Source organism: Macrosteles quadrilineatus, unplaced genomic scaffold (genome assembly GCF_028750875.1).
Source record: "Macrosteles quadrilineatus isolate MER2022 unplaced genomic scaffold, UCM_ALF_1.0 Scaffold_2__2_contigs__length_208266976, whole genome shotgun sequence".
Lineage (NCBI taxonomy): Eukaryota > Metazoa > Arthropoda > Insecta > Hemiptera > Cicadellidae > Macrosteles > Macrosteles quadrilineatus.
In genome coordinates this window covers 111,336,574-111,356,707 of record NW_026542595.1, presented here as the reverse complement: position 1 = coordinate 111,356,707, position 20,134 = coordinate 111,336,574, and the positions used below count along the sequence as shown (strand labels likewise).

The window sequence follows — 20,134 nt, the reverse complement described above, 5'->3', positions numbered from 1 at the left end:
AATTAGGCTATAGACTAATATTCCTTCAATAAGATTATATTTACAACGCAATTTGTTTTTGTTGATTTTTACATTATCTTTAATCATACAGAAAAGTATAATATATGAAATAGCATTAATTTTTAACAAGCTTTTCATTGGTGATATTTATTTTCAATTTAAATCATTACTTATCTTTTTATCTTAAGATTATCATTTTTGATAACATTTCTTTAAAGTTTAAAATGATTTAAAATAAAATATGGACTTGTAATACATCAAATATCATTAGAATTTTCTGATAAATTCAATACTTTTAATAGATTTTGAATAACTCAAATAGGAAAAATATTATTTACAAAAAACAATAATTTAAATGAAATATTTAAAAATTTAAACAAAAAGTTTTAGAATTTTTACTTGTTTTTTAAAACATTTTGTTTTGTAGTCAATTTTATGGAAAATATAGACATATTCATGAAAATTTCATCAAAATTATATACTTTTTCTAGAAAAATATGAAAATGTTAGAAATTGACCTAAAAGGGTAAAAAATAGAACATATTGTATAAAAAATAGGAAAATTCATTTAATTTTTGAGTGGCTCCGTTTTTGGCCCAGAAGTGACATGAATATATCTACTTATATATATATATATATAAGTCTATATATATATATATATATACATATATAAAAATTTGAACGAATGGTGTTTTTGGCCTCTGGGGACATCAAAATGAAAAAGTAAATCGGTCCCGGGTCTAGGTCTTACCGTGCCATCTACGGTAATAGCTACTTCCCTATAGGGAAATTCGAATCAGTATATAAAAAGCAGAGATATAACCTTTGATTCTACATCTGATGCAGAATAAATTCTGCATCTCAAAGATGTAGTTTCCCTGGTAAAAAGTCAACCGCATGATGTTGTATACGATGGTTTGGGAATATATATACAGGGTGTTTTTTTAAAAACTTGCATCTTTATTTATGTAAAAACCGCAATAGATAGAAATATGCAGTTTGCGGGAATCATCTATTGACGTAGGGGGCCCAATATTTTTGAATTCAACGTTACATTTACATTCCCCCCCTTTCCCCCCATCCCCCAACTTAATTTTTTTAAATAGCAAGGTACCCCTTGTGACATATCAAATAAAAGAGCATGAAAAAAGAAATTGTTTGATGAAAAAAAATTGAAAATCGGTTCATTAATTTGCGAGATATATCCCTCCCCCCTCCCCGGAACTTAGAGTCTATTAGAGCAAAATGTTTTTCAAACGATCCTTTAAATCCTCTTCTTTGGTTAAGATGTACAGATTATATCTTTATTTGGCAACACGGAATAAATTCACTAAAAGAATTTCAACGAGATTTAAACCAATTTAGTCTAATAAAAGTAGCATTCAATATTTTTAAATCCTCCCCCAGTGTTGACAATTTATTTTCCTGGCCACCACGTGTTATTTTTAAAAGACCACACCAAAATTCAAAGTTCTCTGCCTTCAAACAATTCTAACATGGCTGTGAACCATGTCACAAGTACCGATGTGGTATTGGAAAAATTATGAGCAGTAAAACTGAATTCGATAGCAAAGTTACAAACACGGTTCATCCGATTGTTGGTGGATCAACTTGTGCAACTCACAATATGATTTATCAACCGTCGTGTAATCATTGTCCAAAATAATACAATGGCCAGACTTCAAACTCATTAAGAGTTCGAATGATAGGCCATCGTTTTGATGTGGTACATGAACACAAAATTAAACCAATCTATAATCATACCACTCACCAAAACCAAAATTTTGAAGGCTGCTATACCCTTAAAGCCCATCACAAAATAAACCCACATCATAACCTACCTAAATACAACCAACTAGTCTTAATAATTCTGAATTGGCTCACCAGTTGGTTCCCCTCTGGTTTAAATTCAAGATTACATAGTTAAAGATTTTACTAGCAGAAACAAGTGTAACCTAAATGTAGGAAATAAAAAAGTAAAAGTAGGAAACTACATACATTAGCTAAATATACCGGATTGTCAATATACGACGGACACACATATTAAATTCTATTTGAACGATAAAGACTATTACCATATTTTGGGAGCAATGAAAGTAAACGAACGTAGAACAATGCATTTACCATCAAAATTATTAGTAAAAACGGTCTGGCTACAAAGGTTGTTTTTTTTTTTAATTTGCTGAAGATATCTATTAAAATCCGAAGGTGTGTGTCCTATTATTTGTTGCAAAAATACACAAAAGCAAACGGGACAACAACTACTGTGTGAACTAAGTCCACACTTTGTTGAAAAAATGTTTATTGTATATGAAGGGGTTTTCCTGTGGAGCTATAAACATGACTTGCACAGCCTGAAACTCAATAAGATTTCGTTGTTAACTCATGGTTACAAAACATACATTTTAAGTAATGAAATTAGTAGGCTACTTTGACGTGGGGATATTACAAAATCCCTTAAAATTTCAAAATGGAGAACGAGGTAAAGTTTGACTAAACTTGGGTGTATATATTGTATAGCATACTAAAGATATACTCTATTAATGGAGAACATTGTTTATTAGAGTGGACTAGGCACATATTATGTTGTCTAGGCTAGACCTTTTTAGGACACCACTATAAAAAAGCATCATGCTCCTACTTCATAGGTGATGTGGAATGAAGAGCATCTAATGAAGTACGGAATTATTAAACTAGTCATACAGACGTACCAATATTCACTTAAAATATATTAAATAAATATTTTATATTAAATATCGAAATAGGTATCAGAACTAATATTTATTTGTATAAAGATACGTAGCATAATACTTACCAACTTTTCCTTATTTAACCCTCCATTCCTTTCTTTCTATACAATAAAAGGAGTACATAGCACCATGTTTCTCTTTTTATATGTTATACATGTAAATGATCTTGATATACTAAACTGATAAAGTGCTTTATTCCATACTAGTTTTCTTTTAAACACCATATCAGTATAAAACTCATAACCAAGAGGTACATTGTACATTGTATTAAATCTGCATACATTCCAGTTACTACAGTAGTTACGTTGTAGGAATTTAATCAGTTTTATTTACAAATAATCTGTCAACAAAACCGTTTAGGCTTGAGTGAATGTCGTTACACTAATATTCGAAATAATTCTAATATTTATTTGTATGCATTTAATTAATAATGTGCTATTTTTCAGCTAGTAACTTTATAATAATTCACCTGAATAAGCAATAGCATCCTTAATGCCACTACATGCATAAAATAAATCGGCAAATGAACAATGTATGGATAAAATTACAATTAAAAGACTGTTTAAGAGGTAAAGATATGCATATCCCTTAGTCCAATGACCAATCAGATGACATCGTCCCAAGAGCTGTCTCTTGGGACGACTTAAAAAACGGTGTATTCTCAAATTCAGGAAAAAACAAATGAAATCGTCCCAACAGCTGTCTCTTGGGACGACTTAAAAACGATGGATTCGCAAATTCAGGAAAAAACGGACGGTCACGTGACCGTCTCGACCAATCAGATGCCTCGGCTCTGGCTCTTGGGACGGCTTAGAAACGGCATATACTATACTACTGCTGTAATAAAAGAGCCTTTTATTAACATAGTTTTAGCATGGAATTTTCATAGGCTGACAGTGAGGACTTCACTTCGTTTCGTCCAATAAGTGTGATAAATCCATTAGAGAAAATATTTAATATCTGTGCATTTTTCATCCTACACTGAAATAAAACTCATCAATTCAAGAGTTTCAATTACGTTTTGTTTCTAAAATCAATGGTAAATGTGTAAATTGTTTGTAATATCATGGATTGAAAGATTCACAACCTGCTTGAAATAATTGTGTAACAGCTGTTGTTAATAAAAATAAACAAACTCATTATTTGCAAGTATTAGAATATACTGTTACCTTCCCTACAATTTTGACAAGTAAGTTGTAGAATATTAATTTCTTACATTTATACATTTATTTTTATACATTTATTCTAGTTTAGTTTAACGTAAATGGAACAAGCAGACCAGTTACGTTATCCTACTTAGTTACCGATTTTCAACGCAATTTGTATAGTCTAACTAAAATACTGTCAGAAATAGTTATTTGTGCATCTTGTGAGCAAAGGGAGCAATTGACTCACTCGAGAGAAATACTTACTCACGAGCCGTATATAGGAATGGTTTCTCGAGTGAGGCTATTGCACTTTGCACTCGAGTTGCACATTATATTTTTCCTACAGTTACCATAAAACAAATAAATTGGTAAATAAACGTGACATATTTTTACACAGAAGTGAACTTTTAATATGACATTTAATGATACAACAGTACAACAGCTGACCAGCTGATTTACAGCCAGTGCTGCCAACGTATTTCGCGCGCATACGACCTTGTCTGCATGTTACGCGCTCACTATTTCGTGCCTTCACGTTGCAAATCTGGAGTGAGACAAAGTAATTAGAGTGAGACAATGTTAACATTGTCTCACTGATGAGCGAATTGGCCACTTTGCTTTCTCAAATCAGTGGGAGAACATGTACATTGTTAGGTAACTGTAGGAAAAATAAATACATTTTCCAAATTTTATCAACATATAAACAAGTAAACTACAACATATTTAATTTTCTTCATAACAATAACATGGAATTTTAAATTACATTTTTCACTTCTGTTCCAGAATCATACATCATGGCAGAAAAAGATTCACCCAAATCTAAAGGAGAAGATTGCAATATCTGCCCGATAACAATAACCATCAACGTCAGTCAGCCTCAATAGCCACAAAAGCTAGGGGCCAGTTACAAACGCACTGGGAACCATCGTAGGAGCCACCATTGGGAAGGTCATAGAAGAGAGGATGGATGCTAAATTTAAGAATAGTGATGAAAATTAATTAAAAAAAAAACATGTTTGGAAAATTTTGGAAATATCGTTCTAAATTTCTTTGTGTTATGTTTATTAAAATTTTTGTTGAAAATTAAAACATTATTATAGTTTTCTTCTTACCTAGTTTTGAAATGAGAATTTTTTAGAATAGGATAGGTTAGGAGTAGGACATTGGACGGATTGGTCACTGGGCTAGTAGGTTAGGGCTATAAAAAACGACTCCGGATTGAATGTAGGAATAGATTTTCAATAAAAATCGTTTTTGTTTAGAACACTATATGTTTTATATTAAATATTTTAATGGATTTATAATCATACATTTAAATTTAAATAAATAATCCGTAAATTACTGAGCTGGTGTCACTTGCTTTCCATGTTATCTTATGGGACTTTTGGGGCTGGACAGCACCACTTGCAACGTTGCCAATTCTACAAGGCCGCGGCCTGTAGTTAAAGGCGGCCGTGGATGCGCTCACTTGCCTTCAGGTTAGCTCGTTCGCTACGCTCACTCACCTTTAGCCGCAATTTCAATGCTTATAGGATATTGTATTTGACTATTTCCCAGTTCATATTATGAATTATGGGTCGTGTAAAATAACTGCAATTCAGATAGATTTTGATTGAAATCGCTTAAATACTAGCATTTAATTGTTTTGGTATAGACGGTTTAAATAAACCATTGTTATTTGTGTTTTTTGTTATTGTATATATGACAGGGTGTAAATGAATATTAATTGTGAAAAATGAAGTTCTTTTAGCGAATTTCCCTATAGGGAAGTAGCTATTACCGTAGGTGGCACGGTAAGACCTAGACCCGGGACCGATTTAATTTTTCATTTTGATGTCCCCAGAGGCCAAAAACACTATTCGTTCAAATTTTTATATATATATATATATATATATATATATATATATATATATACGTCCGTGAACGCGATAACTTGAGTAATTTTTGTCCGATTTTGATGAAATTTGGTTTAAAGGTGTAAAGCGGGATAAACTTGAATGAGTTCGCGAACCAGCATGATCGGACCATGGGAACGGGGCTTTACGGGGGGTTTTATGGGGTAAAAATTGGTTTTTCTCACTTTTGACCCTCAAAACACAAAATTTCCCAATTTCTCTTTAGACCTTTTTAAAGAGCTTAAAAAAACAAATAATTTAGTATATGAAAGTATTTTTGTTCGATTATTAGTAACGGAGAAAATTAAAAAAATTGTAAATTTAAAATTCCCATGTTATTCTTATGGAGAATATTGTCAAATGTTGTAGTTTGCTTGTTTATGAATATATTTTGATCAAACTTGGCAAATTTATTTATTTTCTACTAAGCTATCAATATTTTACTCAAAAACACACTTTATTAGTTTCCTTGTAGCAGCAAACCTAGGTACTCGTTAAACCTAATGTTATTAAAATATATTTAACTGAAAATCAATTCAGACAAATGGAAATTCGCTTAGTCGGCAGGTTTGCTGCGGCGGGGGTATTTTCTTTTTTAGCGAATTTCCCTATAGGGAAGTAGCGGAGAGAGTTTTCTTTTCTCTATAAGCGTTAGAGTTCCCTGGAATCCTTTAGCAGGGAGATAGGGTTTGGAATGCGAAGAGCATCGCAGTTGCGGCGATGTCCGGATCTTCCCCTCGGACCTTGAAAATCTGGGATTGTGTTTGTATGGTATGCAGTTTTGGCTGTCCTGGACATGGCAATGGGTCCAAAGTCACTCCGGGGACCCCACAACTAGTCTACAAAACTGTCTAAACACATTCTTCAGGAAAGAAGAGATGAACGGCGCACTCGCCTTTGGCTCGCTGGGGGCTCCGCCCCCAGGCCCCCTAGCTGTTAGTCGTCATTCAGAAATTTAGGAAAAGGTGAGAGGCCATCACCAAGAAGCTGGGGAAATTTCTAGCCCGTAGCACACCTAGAAATGATCTAGAAAGCACTCTCCGCATTTCTCAATTCTTTGCGGGGTTGTAATAGCAAAAATCGATATTAAAGTAATAACCGTTTCACGAATATATTCGAGTAGATTGATAAGTGGAGAATAGTAAAGTATTATATTAAGTAAATAGTTCATGGTAAATATTCATGTATATGTTTATGAAAATAGATGAAGTTATTTTTGTTTCCCTGTCAGTTAGCCACAAACTGTATGGCATATCCAGTTCAGCCACGGGGAGGCCAGGAAACGTAGGAACCATATTAATTTACAATTATTTATATTAACTAGTATCGTATTTCAAGTAAAAAGATGGTAGTAAATATTTATAAATTTATTAATGAAAATAGATCAAGTATCTAATGTTTGTATCCCTGTCGGTTAGCCATAAACTGCAAGGCATATCCAGTTCCGCCACGAGGAGGCCAGGATACGTCGGAACCATATTTACAAATATTTGCAAATGTACAATATAGTAAAGTTTTGTATAAGATAAGTAGTTGGATAAGATAAGTAGTTGGACAAGTTTCGTTTTTGATAATGATAGTTAAAGAGCCACATCGTGGTCGGCCCCTCTTTTTAAATACGACATCCTCTGAGATGATGAAGAACAAATATTGTAGGATGGCTCCAGCTAGGATAGCTAGTGAGAAGGGCATTATTCACTTGACAATAAAAATCCATGGTGACTAAGAGCTGATGTTATTGGAAGGGTGTTCCGCAAGTGTAGTCAAATAAAGTATCAGAAATCAGAGCGAGAACCAAATCATAGGCTTGCGGAGACGGGAAAATACGTACTATAGTTGGTAGGGGACAACTGTATTATTGGGAACATCTAGTTTATGGTGGTTGAGCAATGACAGTTTCATAATATTAAAAAGTAAAAAAAAAATGGCTGAATTATAAAAAAAATTCTTATTTCTTTTAATTGCTGGGAATTATGGATAAAATGCAAAGAGATACGAAAATAAATGTATGGAAAATAAAAGTATAGACAGAGCACAATTTAACGAGTGATTCATTGAATAAATAAAAAAAATATATTTATTCACATACGTCTTGTAGTGTCTAAATGTACGTGTTTTATACAAAAAAATTCACAACTCCATAACATTCATAAGTTAATTCGTATTTATTTACACCTTAAAAAATCACCCTTCTAAATTTGTTTTTAATTTATTGGATTTTTAAAGTTATATTATTGAACAAGCATTTTTCAAAGGTGTGACTAGCTGGCATGCTTGTTCGATAAAAAAACCCGTAAAAATACAATAAATTTTGCTTTAATTTATCACATTTTAATTTTTGCTTTGATTATTTGAGTTTAGATTTTTCTTAGATCTTTATCATATTCTCTGATGCCTTAGTACTAAATGTAAAAATTATTACAAGGCATAATAAAGACTTCATTTTATCGTGTGTGTAATTGATATACTATATTTCTATAAAAAAGGTTTGAGTGCTATAAAAAAATGTTTATCTACTTTAAAAATAAGAGATGCACGTTACCCAACAGAAGTTTCTACACATTTCGTTATTCTAGGTTGCATCATTTTATTCTACGACTACTTACAGTTAAGATATTTGTCTTTTTTATGTTTTTAAACATTATCAACAAATGTCCTTCCGATTTTATTTTATTCTTACCGATTCCTAAATGAGATGAGGTGTAACATATGACATCGGTCACCCAAGAGATGGTGGTAGTAATGGTATATACTAGGCCTAATGTAGGCTAACACAGATACAGATTGCCGTAGGTTCCGGTGATATATACTAGGTCATCTATCTTCACCATTGTTAACTGCCTAGATACAGCAGTACCTGAGGACCCGAGTCTAGCTATACTGAGTTGAAGCAATATTACATTTTCTCGTTTTCACTTCAATTGAGGATTTTCTACTGCCCACAAATAAATATTTACGATTATTTATGTTGTCCGCCGACTTACTTTATAAATATTAGGGATTGTTTTTGACGAAACCCAAATTACAAATCAGAGATCAGTGATGAATTTCAGTATAAAATGAGATCATAAGGTGAAAGTCCTGTATGATTTTAGTTCAGTGCCGATCCGGTGATTTGCAATGTTGCATTCAGTTCTACATGGTTTAGTGTTACAAATAATTATTTACGAAAAACTCAACCTGGAAATTTTGCAAGCTCAAATGGAGGCGTTTTTATTGTTCTTGGTTTTCTACACAATCGATTTCATTAATCTCTAAGGAGATGAATAATTGACTTTAAACTGGAATCACGTCTAGAAACGTAATTCAAAACCTTAATTGGCATAAAACCTGTTATTTACTTTCAACGTTTTCTCCTACAATGCTCACTCTCTTACAATAAATTCCAAATAAGACTTACCTTGAAGACAACAATGCATATCAGCTGATCGGCGATTAAGTTTTTTTTTTTTCACAAACAGTGTATTTTGGAAACATATACTGTATTTACTTTACTTTTGGATAACTTTTGAAAGGCTTGTTAGTACAATGGAACCTTGATAAGAAGACCCTCGATAACGAGTCGCCCTTGATAAGAAGTGTCACAAGAAGTGTTCAAATCCCCTTAAAATTATTTTACCAATAATCACATGTTATTACAAACTTCGATAAGAAGTCAACCTTTGTAACAAGTATTATTTTACAATCCCCACTACAAAATAGGAAGAAAATATTTGTCCTTGTCCAAGTGTTAAGAGGTAGACTCATATATTCTTTCTGAGATCGTAAGTAAAAAGGGTAATTTTTGCGAGTCTATTCCATGTGATTTTTAAAAAGGAGTGATGTTCTTAAACTGAGGATGATAAAGGATTCTTCAATCAAAACTATTGTATTTTAATTGTACAAGAAAATTTACATTAAAAAAATAGAACTAATGGAACGTAATGTTGTGAATTGTGGAAGCCTTGGACACAACTGTGTATGTTGCCACCGATCGTGTTAAGTAAAGCAAGTTTAATTGAATATCGAGCCATCGTAAACAGTTCCAGCCGTGTAACACGTTGCAACCGCACGAGTCACGGTTCCAGGTCGCACGACTTAACTGTTACATTAAGTCATTTATTTTAATGTTAGTAGGTGACGCTAACCTTGCTTGGAATCGCCATATATGTCATTCTGCTGAGTTGGTGATGTTTTAATGGAATCCACGAATAATTCTTGAAATTCCATTTATAAAGGAAGGAAATAGAATAGTTCCTACCTAATTTTTAAAAATATATGGAAAAAGCCAATATTTGTGTGTACAACATAATAGTTACTTTTAAAAAATACGAGAAGAGACTACGGTAAATATTTAGACTAACACGTAAGGTAAAACTAAACGTTCATGGAAAATATTATACATCATTTCGGCTTTTACACATTTATAACCACCAAATACAGAGAAATGTTAATGCTAAAACATACATATAGTTTATAATATTTCCTAATTATAGTTATCTTAAAACGAATCCGTATAATTTTAGCGAAAACATATGCTGATAACAAATAAAAGTTCTGGACTTTCAAAAGACGGTTAAACAGTCAATATGTCATTAAAAAATCTAATTAAATGAACACTTCCCGCAAACTCAGTTAAAACTGGTATATTATGTTAATCGATATTAAATATGCCCTAAAGATAATCATAAATTAATTTAGTTTAAATGTAACAACGTTTATAAATCTTCCCCGATCAGCCAAATACATATTTTAAAATTAACATTTGTAACACAATACCAATACATGATATGGTATTCCATAGTCATTACATAGTTTTGACTCAATAGAACCAACATGCATACTATACCCTTGCCCGCAATACATTTAAATACATTGCACTCTGATGATAATCTGTTTAATGTACAAGGTGATTCAAAAAGAATACCACAACTTTAAAAATGTGTTTAAATGAAAAAAACATATACAAACTTACATCTCTGAACTTGTTTCTGAGTGAAATAACTTTTTAAATACGGTTTGTAATTATGATGTACATGATGTTTCTTTAATCAAAAAGACATGTTTAAAGTTGTAGTATTCTTTTTAATCAATCTATATTTTTACACACCAAACTGAAACTTCTTCCTTTTAAGTGAATGTAATTTCAAATCGTGTGTGTTTTCCACCAAAACACGAGTAATAAGTCAAACCTTCACCTAGATGTTTCAGACAATTTCACATTCATTTACTCTGATGTGTGTTATTCTACACGCATACAGTCCAAGATTAGCTAAAAACCTTGGCACATTTATACACGGTGCAATTAAAATCTTAGGTGTAATTTATAAATTGTACTTTTTATGTAAATTATAATAATTTCACAAACAATGTAGGGGAAATTTTAAGTAACTTAAGTGATGCATAATTACTACATACACGAGTATTAGCTTTCCACTTACGGTCCAACAACTGTAATTATCTAAATACTGTACTAATAATATAATTTAAGTAATCCTTCAATTTTGAGTGTTAATACTATAGAAGATATTGTGCGGTATCATACTACAGCTGATAAACCAGCTGTCGAGTTAAAGATAATATTTGCAAACACGTTTATAATTATTATTTTTTAGTATTGAAAGTTATCATAAGGAGTAGGAATTATTGAGTCTCTGGCGTTGGTATGACTGTTTGAAATAGCTAAAGTTTTATTTTGTTATGCTTATAGCTACGTTTATTATTTTAAACCATAGACTAACCAACCTTTTATCTATGTTTTAAACTGAATAGTTTATTCACGATCAATGCGAAACATATCTAAATACTTTCTAGAACAGTCGTGTATACTTCCGTAATGAAGTAATGAGTCTTGTATACTTGTATACTGCGAAATACTTCAATCCAGAACAATCTAGAACAGTCTAGTTCAATCTAGTTTGGGGTCGGTGAGTGTACCTTATATTGTTTTCGATTATATTTATGTTAGTATGTATCGTGGCGGTTTAGATTAATTTGTTTTATTTACTTTCTGTAAGATATGAGGTAAGGAAGCCTTTTAAATCAGTAGATGATTCATTTAATTTTCATCCTAAAAACTAATATTGTCTTTTTAGACTAAGTATTTAACACTTCACTAGTAACTGATTGGCCAACAGATCCGTAACTGATTGGGACGCCTATTCCGTCTCCCTCCCCTTCTTGCCAAATTACCACATCAATACTTGCATAGTTTTATGAATTACTTATACGAACAATAAAAATATTACTGAACCGAGTTCCTCTTTCATAGTGCAACAGCTTTTCAGAACAACGTTATCAAGTATCAATTATCCAGAAGAAACTATTGGAATTTATACATTTCTTCATAGATAAAAATGTTTAAATACTACATAAAAATTTTGAATAAATTATGCAAGTCCCTTAAGTACCCATAAGACTTACGCTTCTCGACCGAAATAATTTTACCAGACCGGACCTGAAGCACCGGACCGGATACAGTGTGGGGACTTCCATTTGAATTAATGGTTTTCGAATTCGCCTGATCCGGCATGCCGGATCCGATTTTGCCGGACCGGACGCAGTGTGTGACGAGCCTTAAGAAATTACTGAAATGAATCGTCAATTCACATTTCCATTTAACTGATGGTCAACACTCGTATTTAATAAAGTTATATACATTAATTTCACTATGACAAGCAAAATAAAAACAGAATATTCATGTTTTGTATTTTTTTAAATTTATATATTCTTTTGTTGGAGTTGATGTTATTATAATAGTTAAGGGGTTTTTTCAACTAACTTGTAAGGTGAAATAATGTTTAAGTTAAAATATACACTATGACAAGCAATTGAGTAGCGATTGGGCGCTTGGTTCAGTGAATGTAACACACTTAAGTGCATTTCTTAAGTTTAAAAAATTGATTTTCTCCCCTTATGAACTCGCCCAACGATTTCACAGCTAAATACTTTTTGGGATGGCAAAGTCCAGAGAGTATTGTAAGTTTAATTCATCTCCACACGATCTCTATCACCTATAAATCTAATAGAATTAATCGGAGGCAATTTGTTAGGTAATAATTTCTATTCACAGAGTAGGCCTAATTATATTCTTAAAAAGAACTAATATTATTAGTTTATGTTCCCTTTCATCAGTAGCTGCGGGGCCTCAGTTTGGTAGGTTTTGTTTGTAGCTCTGCCTCTCTCAAAGCTGTATAAAAGTCCCCATATGCACCCTGTGCACTGACAGTGTTTTGTTTCATTAAATTTTCCCCCTTTTCAGCTTTTTTGTTCTCAAAGTAAGCCCTAATTCGGTACTCTTTCTTTTTAGAAATCTGCTGCCTTCTCCTAAGTAAGCAGTGTTTAAAGTAGATCGGCGAGAAGTGGAGGAACATGCAATAGGCGTTGCTGGATCTGTTGGACAATCTGTTCCTAATGAAATGGAATATACTTAGTCAAACAAAGGTAATATTTATTTGTACGACAGAATGGGAACTATGCGACAAGAGTCCTCTCCACCTATTTTTATAAAATGAATAAATCAATAAACTTTACTGAAACAACATAAGATATAAGTGATATAAAACACGAGATATCAAGGTGGTACAAACTGAATAATCGTTGATAGTCATTTAACATAATCAGAGAAAAATTGTAATGTATTGTCAAAATGTTATCTAGATTCGTAATATTAAATAGTTATTCGTCCGACAAATACTATAACTTAATACTTTTCGGTGAAATGGCGACCATACATAGTAGGTATTTTAAGCCAAGTATGAATGGAGATGAGTGTAGGATGACTGGCGCGATCTTGTAGTCTTGTTAGTAAGGATGACATATTCCTTAGACACAGATATTATCTGATGTTCGTTTTGCTGGAAAATAAATAAAGTTATTTAGAATGCACTTATGAACCATAATGATTTGCAGTACTAAATTGAGTTAAAATAGATTTATTTTAATCAAAGTCGGTTATTTTAAAAACATGAAATATTTTTAAATCTTTTGTCAATTATTGTTTTAGATTTAATTAGTCAGTTTAGGTATCGTTTTCACAATCGTTTTTACGATTGTGTTTCAAGTTTCATTGATATTCCACAAAAAATTTGAGATATTGGATTCGAACAGAATGGGTCTTCTATCATAATACAGTAGTGTTGAAGTTTTTCAAGTAGTTATATTTTAACCAGTGTACAAACTTATTATGTCAATGGATTCTTTTGTTAATTAATAGCCCATACAGCTAATTGCAACTAAGGGACATACAGATTATAGTGGAATCCGAACCACTTTTTTGCCTTGGTATATACGAATTGGTATAATTGTCAGGATGGCGTAGTACTCACTCGTGCGGACGGTAATCCACACCAGAGAGTATCGCATCCACAGTGCATGCCTATAAATATCCACAATAACCCTTAACAGTAAAGAATTTCCTAAGTACTTAAATCTAAAAACCAAAATGACCTTTTGATTCTATAACCATAACAATAACAAGTTACACAAAACCAGGAGTGCACCAGCGTTTGTACGACTTTTATTCGTTCCAATTCTATGAAGCCAGATCCAGCGTTGACATTTAATACAATGACGTTGGAATGATATAACCAACGAGCAGCGGACCAACAAAAGCAATCCAATAGAGATTCCAACAATGGAGTCGAGAGCCAATCACATGTGACGAGTTGGGAACAGTTCCATCAATGAGGCAAGTCACGTGTTCCATTACGTCATCACATGTCAATACATCTATTTACTCCGCCGATATTGAATTTGTGAAAACAATTTTGGGAATATATGGGTTCTAGACGCTGTAAAATTATCTTGTTGCTGTTTTAAATTAAAAATTATTATTAGTGGCTATACATTTCGATGTAAAATGTATTTTCCCAAATTTTGTTCAACATAAATGTTATAAAGCTCATAAATTCGTTCGGCCACAGAAAATTTCCAGTTTTAACTAACGGAGAGAATATATAACTGCCGTTGAAGATCGTTATGATGCTTTTATACCAATATGTCTCTTATATGACCTTACCAAAAGACTAGCCTGTCAGTTATTGCCCTGGGAGCAGCCTTATGTTTGAACTATTTCACTCAAATCCACCGCAATAATTTAAAAGGTACAAAAATTACGGCTATATCCTTCATTGTCTATAAAACCAGATGTGTAGTACAAATTCCCTGGTAATACAGATTACCAATAATTAGGGGTGACTGACATGTCGAGACTAAGGGGTTATGTTTTATCTATGATACTAGCTATCATGCAATCAATAGAAATATCGTACGATTGAGAAAAAAACCAAGGGAAACATGCACCGATTACGGATTGTGGTAGGTTTAAAAAGTTGTCTCAGAGACATAACAAAAAATGCAACACTTTTTGAACTTCAAAAATTGTTTAATAACCTATCTGAAAAACGTTAGCAATCAAGAAAATTAGTACATAAAAAAATACAAATTATTTTAGGATAATTATTGCATTAAAACATTATTAATTACAAAAACTCGTTTGTATAATTTTTATTAAGTGATTGAAATAATAAAATAACTCACTCTAGATCATTGGGCTAGAATAAAAATAGCATTTTACAAGAAGTCTCGTATGTTCTTTACACTCTAACTGTTGATTTTGAAGTCCATCCGAAGATGTTAAATTACAATTCAAGTTTGAAACGGCTGTAAAGCAAATATAAGCATAGGTTATAGCAAATAAATAAGAAAAATCTTATTACAACTAAGGAAATTTAAGCGATTATAAACAACTGAAAAACTTAATTTGAACGTGCGTTTCACAAGATTTTTATCAAGCTACTTAAATGAAGTATACAATAAAAACACTGTATTGTTGTGAATACCATTACAATATTCGACCGAGAAAACTGTTTTACCTGTAACACCGAATTTAAATATAAAAATAAAACATAAATAAAAAAAATAAAATAAATACTCAGATATTTTACAAACTCCATTTCAGAGGTAGTCTCGTCCATCCCATGAATGCAGCATCGCCACAAAAAGACTTATTTCTAACAATACAAGGGTTGAGAATAGCTGACCTCTCTCTGGTAATCGGCTTTTCTTATTGGAGAGGTAGCTGTCCATTGTCCGGTATTGAACCCGCCTATCTCTGCCTTATGTACAGCTTCTCTATAGATATATGTTGGGGAATTTATTAATAGACTGGTAGAATACTGAAATAAACATTTCACTATGATTTTTAGTATCAAAAGTGACGCTGTAAAAAAATTTGATAAAGTCTCTTTTAATCACGTTATTTTTGCTTTATTATTCAGTCTACATACAGGGTGACAAAAAAGTCTGGAAACGGCTTAATATCTTTTTAACTAAATCCGTTAGAAAAGTCAAACCTTTCACATCAACTTACAAGTATAAAAACTACTTTTTCCAAGTATTTTCATGTATTTACCTCTACCAGGGGACGACCCATGAGGAGTAGGTGCATAATCTTTAATGTAAGCATAGGTTGATATGCACATCGTTTTAAAGGTCTGGTCAAGTGGAGTTCATTGCCGGAAACCGCGTCTCAAAAGGTTCATCCGTTACAAAATGGCGGCTGTTCAAAGTTCTTGTGGAATATACCTTTACAGGCCTTAGTATTGGTAAATACTCGTATTAAACATTATCTTGAGAGCTGAAATTGTATATTTAAGTCAACTAGCTCATAGACTAAGTTTATTCAATTTTCAAAATAAATTTAACCGGGGTTTAGATTTCCCGGCTAATTTTGACTATGAGTATAAGGCCTGTGCAGGTATATTCCGCAAGAACTTTGAAATGCCGCCATTTTGTAACGGATTAACCTTTTTTGACGCGGTTTCCGGCAATGAACTCCACTTGACCAGACCTTTAAAATGATGTGCATATCAACCTATGCTTACACTAAAGATTATGTACCTACTCCTCATGGGCTGTCCCCTGGTGAATGTAAAAAAATGGTAATGCTTGCAAAAAGTAGTTTTCATACATATAAGTTGATGTGAAAGGTTTGACTTTTCTAACGAATTTAGTCAAAAAGATATCAAGCCATTTCCAGACTTTTTGTCACCCTGTATAATATTGTAATTCTTTTATTTATACATCATGTGTGTTGGGCCTTTTTTATAATTTTTAGTTATCATATAACAATTAATCTTGCCTTGTGGTGTTTATAAATTGGATACGACCATTGAAAAGGAATAATGAAGATTGTTAGTAAATCCTTGTTACTTTTCATATTTCGTACTTTCAGTGTTGTTTTGTACTGATTGAATTGTGTTTAATATTTAATTGAAATTAAGAAAAGTAAATTTAAAAGTACAGCTCACGTAAGTGCCATGTAGTTTTAAAGAGGTTGGCGGCCTCTTTAACCTTGCATTTGCCCGTCCATATAGACTACAGATCTGTGCGTGGAACGTATCCAGCAAAGCAAGGGGTGAGCCGGTACAGTACAAAGGTGAACTGTACTGATAAAAGTTTGTGGCAGTGACCAGGATCCGAACCCACGACACTGCTGCCTTGGGCCCGAAGTCCGCGACGCTACCAACTGAGCCACCGACTCACCAAAAAAACAGACATTACAGCTTGCTTGAATCAATGCTTAAATATTATTATACTTAAATATTATAATATAGCTCTTTGATAACACACATATTTTTTTTCCGTACAATACGCTTTTACAAACAAGTATTTTTTTAACGTTTGACAAACTTTATTTCCTTTTTTAAAACTTTACTTAAGGTGTTTTTGTTTACAGTCTTGAACGCAAGATTACCTAAATCCGGGCTTTTGCGCTGCGAAGACAAAGCCCACAGGAGGAGTTGATCCCCCATTTACAGCTTCGGACGGTTCCGAAATCTAAAATCAGCAACACTTTACCCGTAACTTGAATCAGCTGATTAGGGAGTGAAAAATACGTCATTTGTTAAGGTAAAAATAATGTTAAAAATTTTGTCAATCGAGCATTTGAAATCCTTAGCTGTTTCCAAACACAATTGATAAAAGGTTCGACAGGTTTCAGAAATATTCAGAATTCAACGTACACATGGGAATAAGGGATAGAATGGCAAAAATAAAAATCTTAAAACCAAACATGGACATCAAACCATTAATTGAAAAATCAAACACATCCAACAAACAGAACAGAAGTGATGATATTGTAAACATCTTGGGTGAAGATTTGTATTGGTACGCTACGTAAAACACCAAACAAAATGCTACAAAGTGAAGGAATAATAAAATTAAAATTTCCTGTGGTTTTGGTCCTGTGGTTTTGTCTGTGGTGTGGGACGTTGACATAGAGGCAGTCGGAATCAGTGGGGTTTATGGTAAACAATTTGAATGTGACAATGTTTCTTTCACAGGCACATACAAATACACATCAAACATCTTAGATGTGGAATCGAACAACAGAATTGAAGAAATAATAAAGAAGTTTAAACAGCATAACAAGAAAACAGTCCGGAAAGATTTTGAAATTGGTTTTAGGGCAACATGGAAAACAATTGATATTAACACACTCATGCCTATACTACAGCACGCTGATGTTTTTAACATTTACAGGACAAACTACAGTGCAAACACCTCTGAATTGTTTGTACATGTGAAAGGGCTGTTCGAGTGCGAGTACACAGCAATCTGAGAATGTTTGGTGATATGTGGAGACATATAATCGCGTGTAAAGGTTGCAAAAGTTCAAAACCAAACGAGAATGGTTTCAGTGAGATTTATCAACATTGCTTTGTAAAATGCAAAACAACATCAAAGACATCAACATCAAACAAAGTGACATTAGATCAGCTTTTGAAAACTGAAACTTTTGATAAATTTGTCAACAGTGACAAAACCAACACAACATCGAAAAGTCTTTCAAAACCATTGCGAGTCCCATGCCTCACTTTAAGTTTAAGTTTCCTAAAATGATTCACTCGCTTAGCTTAGTCAAGAGGTGTTAGGTTAATGAGACATAAGACTGCTTAAGGGTGTTACTCAACGTGTAATGAACAAAAATTTAAATTTAGAAAAAACAACTAAAGTAACTAAGTGTTACAACAGCAAAAGAAAACTTTGAAAATGCAAAAAACAACAATAATAAGATAAATTAATTTGCAACGTTAAATTTACAAGAAAAGAAAATCAATTGAAAATATAAAAGAATTAGTTACTGACAAATTATATGACTTTTATGTTTGACAAAGTGTTAGTTAGATATTTTATTCTTTCTACATACTGTCTATTGTCCCAGAAGCACACACACCGATACACGCACTCCCAAACTCCCGATCTTCTTTCTCCGGTGGCCCGTGGTGATCTCCTCGATGTTTTCCTTCAGATCCTCCAGCTCCAAGACTCGTCACCCCTCCATCTTCTTCATTAGCCCTTCTCATTGGCTGATTACCGATAGGGTGTGTGGCTAATAGGTTAACGGTGTTTCTTGGAAGTCAGCCCTACCGGTCATCGCCTAGCTCACATCAGCTGGGAAAGGAATTTGTAAATTGATGCTCATGCTACTGTTCAACTCTGTTCACACCAACTGGTCGACTAAGTGTAATGTGAACAGAGTGTCTGCTTAGATGAGCACCGTGGGTACGGGGTTAATCCCCTTTCTTACACCCCCCTGGTTAAAACGTCAACCTACCACCGGTTGACAATAAAAAAGAAAAAAAAACAACTTAAGGAGATACGCGGAAACATCAATCGCGAAGGTGGGAATCGAACGGATATCTTGATGTGCGTTCCGACTCTTCTTCCCCCCTTCCTGCGATGCGACGCGATCTTGAGGAACGGCGCATTTGCTTGTTTCGCGACCCTTCCAGCGACGCGGTAGAATGAGCTGGTGGTGTATAGCTCATAGTCGCTCACGTCTTCTTTCGCCCCATCGAGTCTCCTTAAGTTAATTGATTGTTTCATTAATTTTGAACTATTTAAATTTTAGCTGTTTGTTAAGATGTTTTATTTTTTAAATTATTATTATAAATTATTTATTCTGGGTAACACTTTATTATATTAATAGTCTTTTTGAGGGGTTTCAGGTTTTGTGATTAGAATTATTTTAATATTGAGTATATGGATGAAATATGATGAAATGATGAGTACGATTGTTAATATTATTATCCAGACTAATATGTTTGATGAGATTTAGGGATCGATTCTGTTATTTTAGTGGCGCGACAGAATGATATGGAGTTACGAACGACGAGACCTCGTTAAATGTTACGCCGGTTACGATATGCGTTGGAATTTCCGCGCCAGCTGATAGAGTAGGTTGCCATATGAGAAGGATAGTGGCGAGCAGAGCTGGGACGGTGAAGTGGGCAGCATCACGGCGTCGGGGTTGAACGGACGGCGAGTGCTGACTATGCGATGACGATGAAGTCAT

General features: G+C 33.2%; 1 long non-coding RNA gene across 4 annotated transcripts in view; it reads left to right on the top strand.

The window, feature by feature from the left end:
* LOC128987755 (uncharacterized) overlaps positions 1 to 20,134 on the top strand; it is a 76,738-nt gene that overhangs the window by 41,073 nt on the left and 15,531 nt on the right. For 2 of the 4 annotated variants that reach the window (XR_008490277.1, XR_008490278.1), the window contains one exon: positions 4,682 to 4,876. The exons of the other annotated variants lie outside the window; for them this stretch is intronic. This is a non-coding gene — a long non-coding RNA (uncharacterized LOC128987755). Of the gene's footprint in view, positions 1 to 4,681; positions 4,877 to 20,134 lie in introns of those variants that run through there. 4 annotated transcript variants of the gene reach the window in all.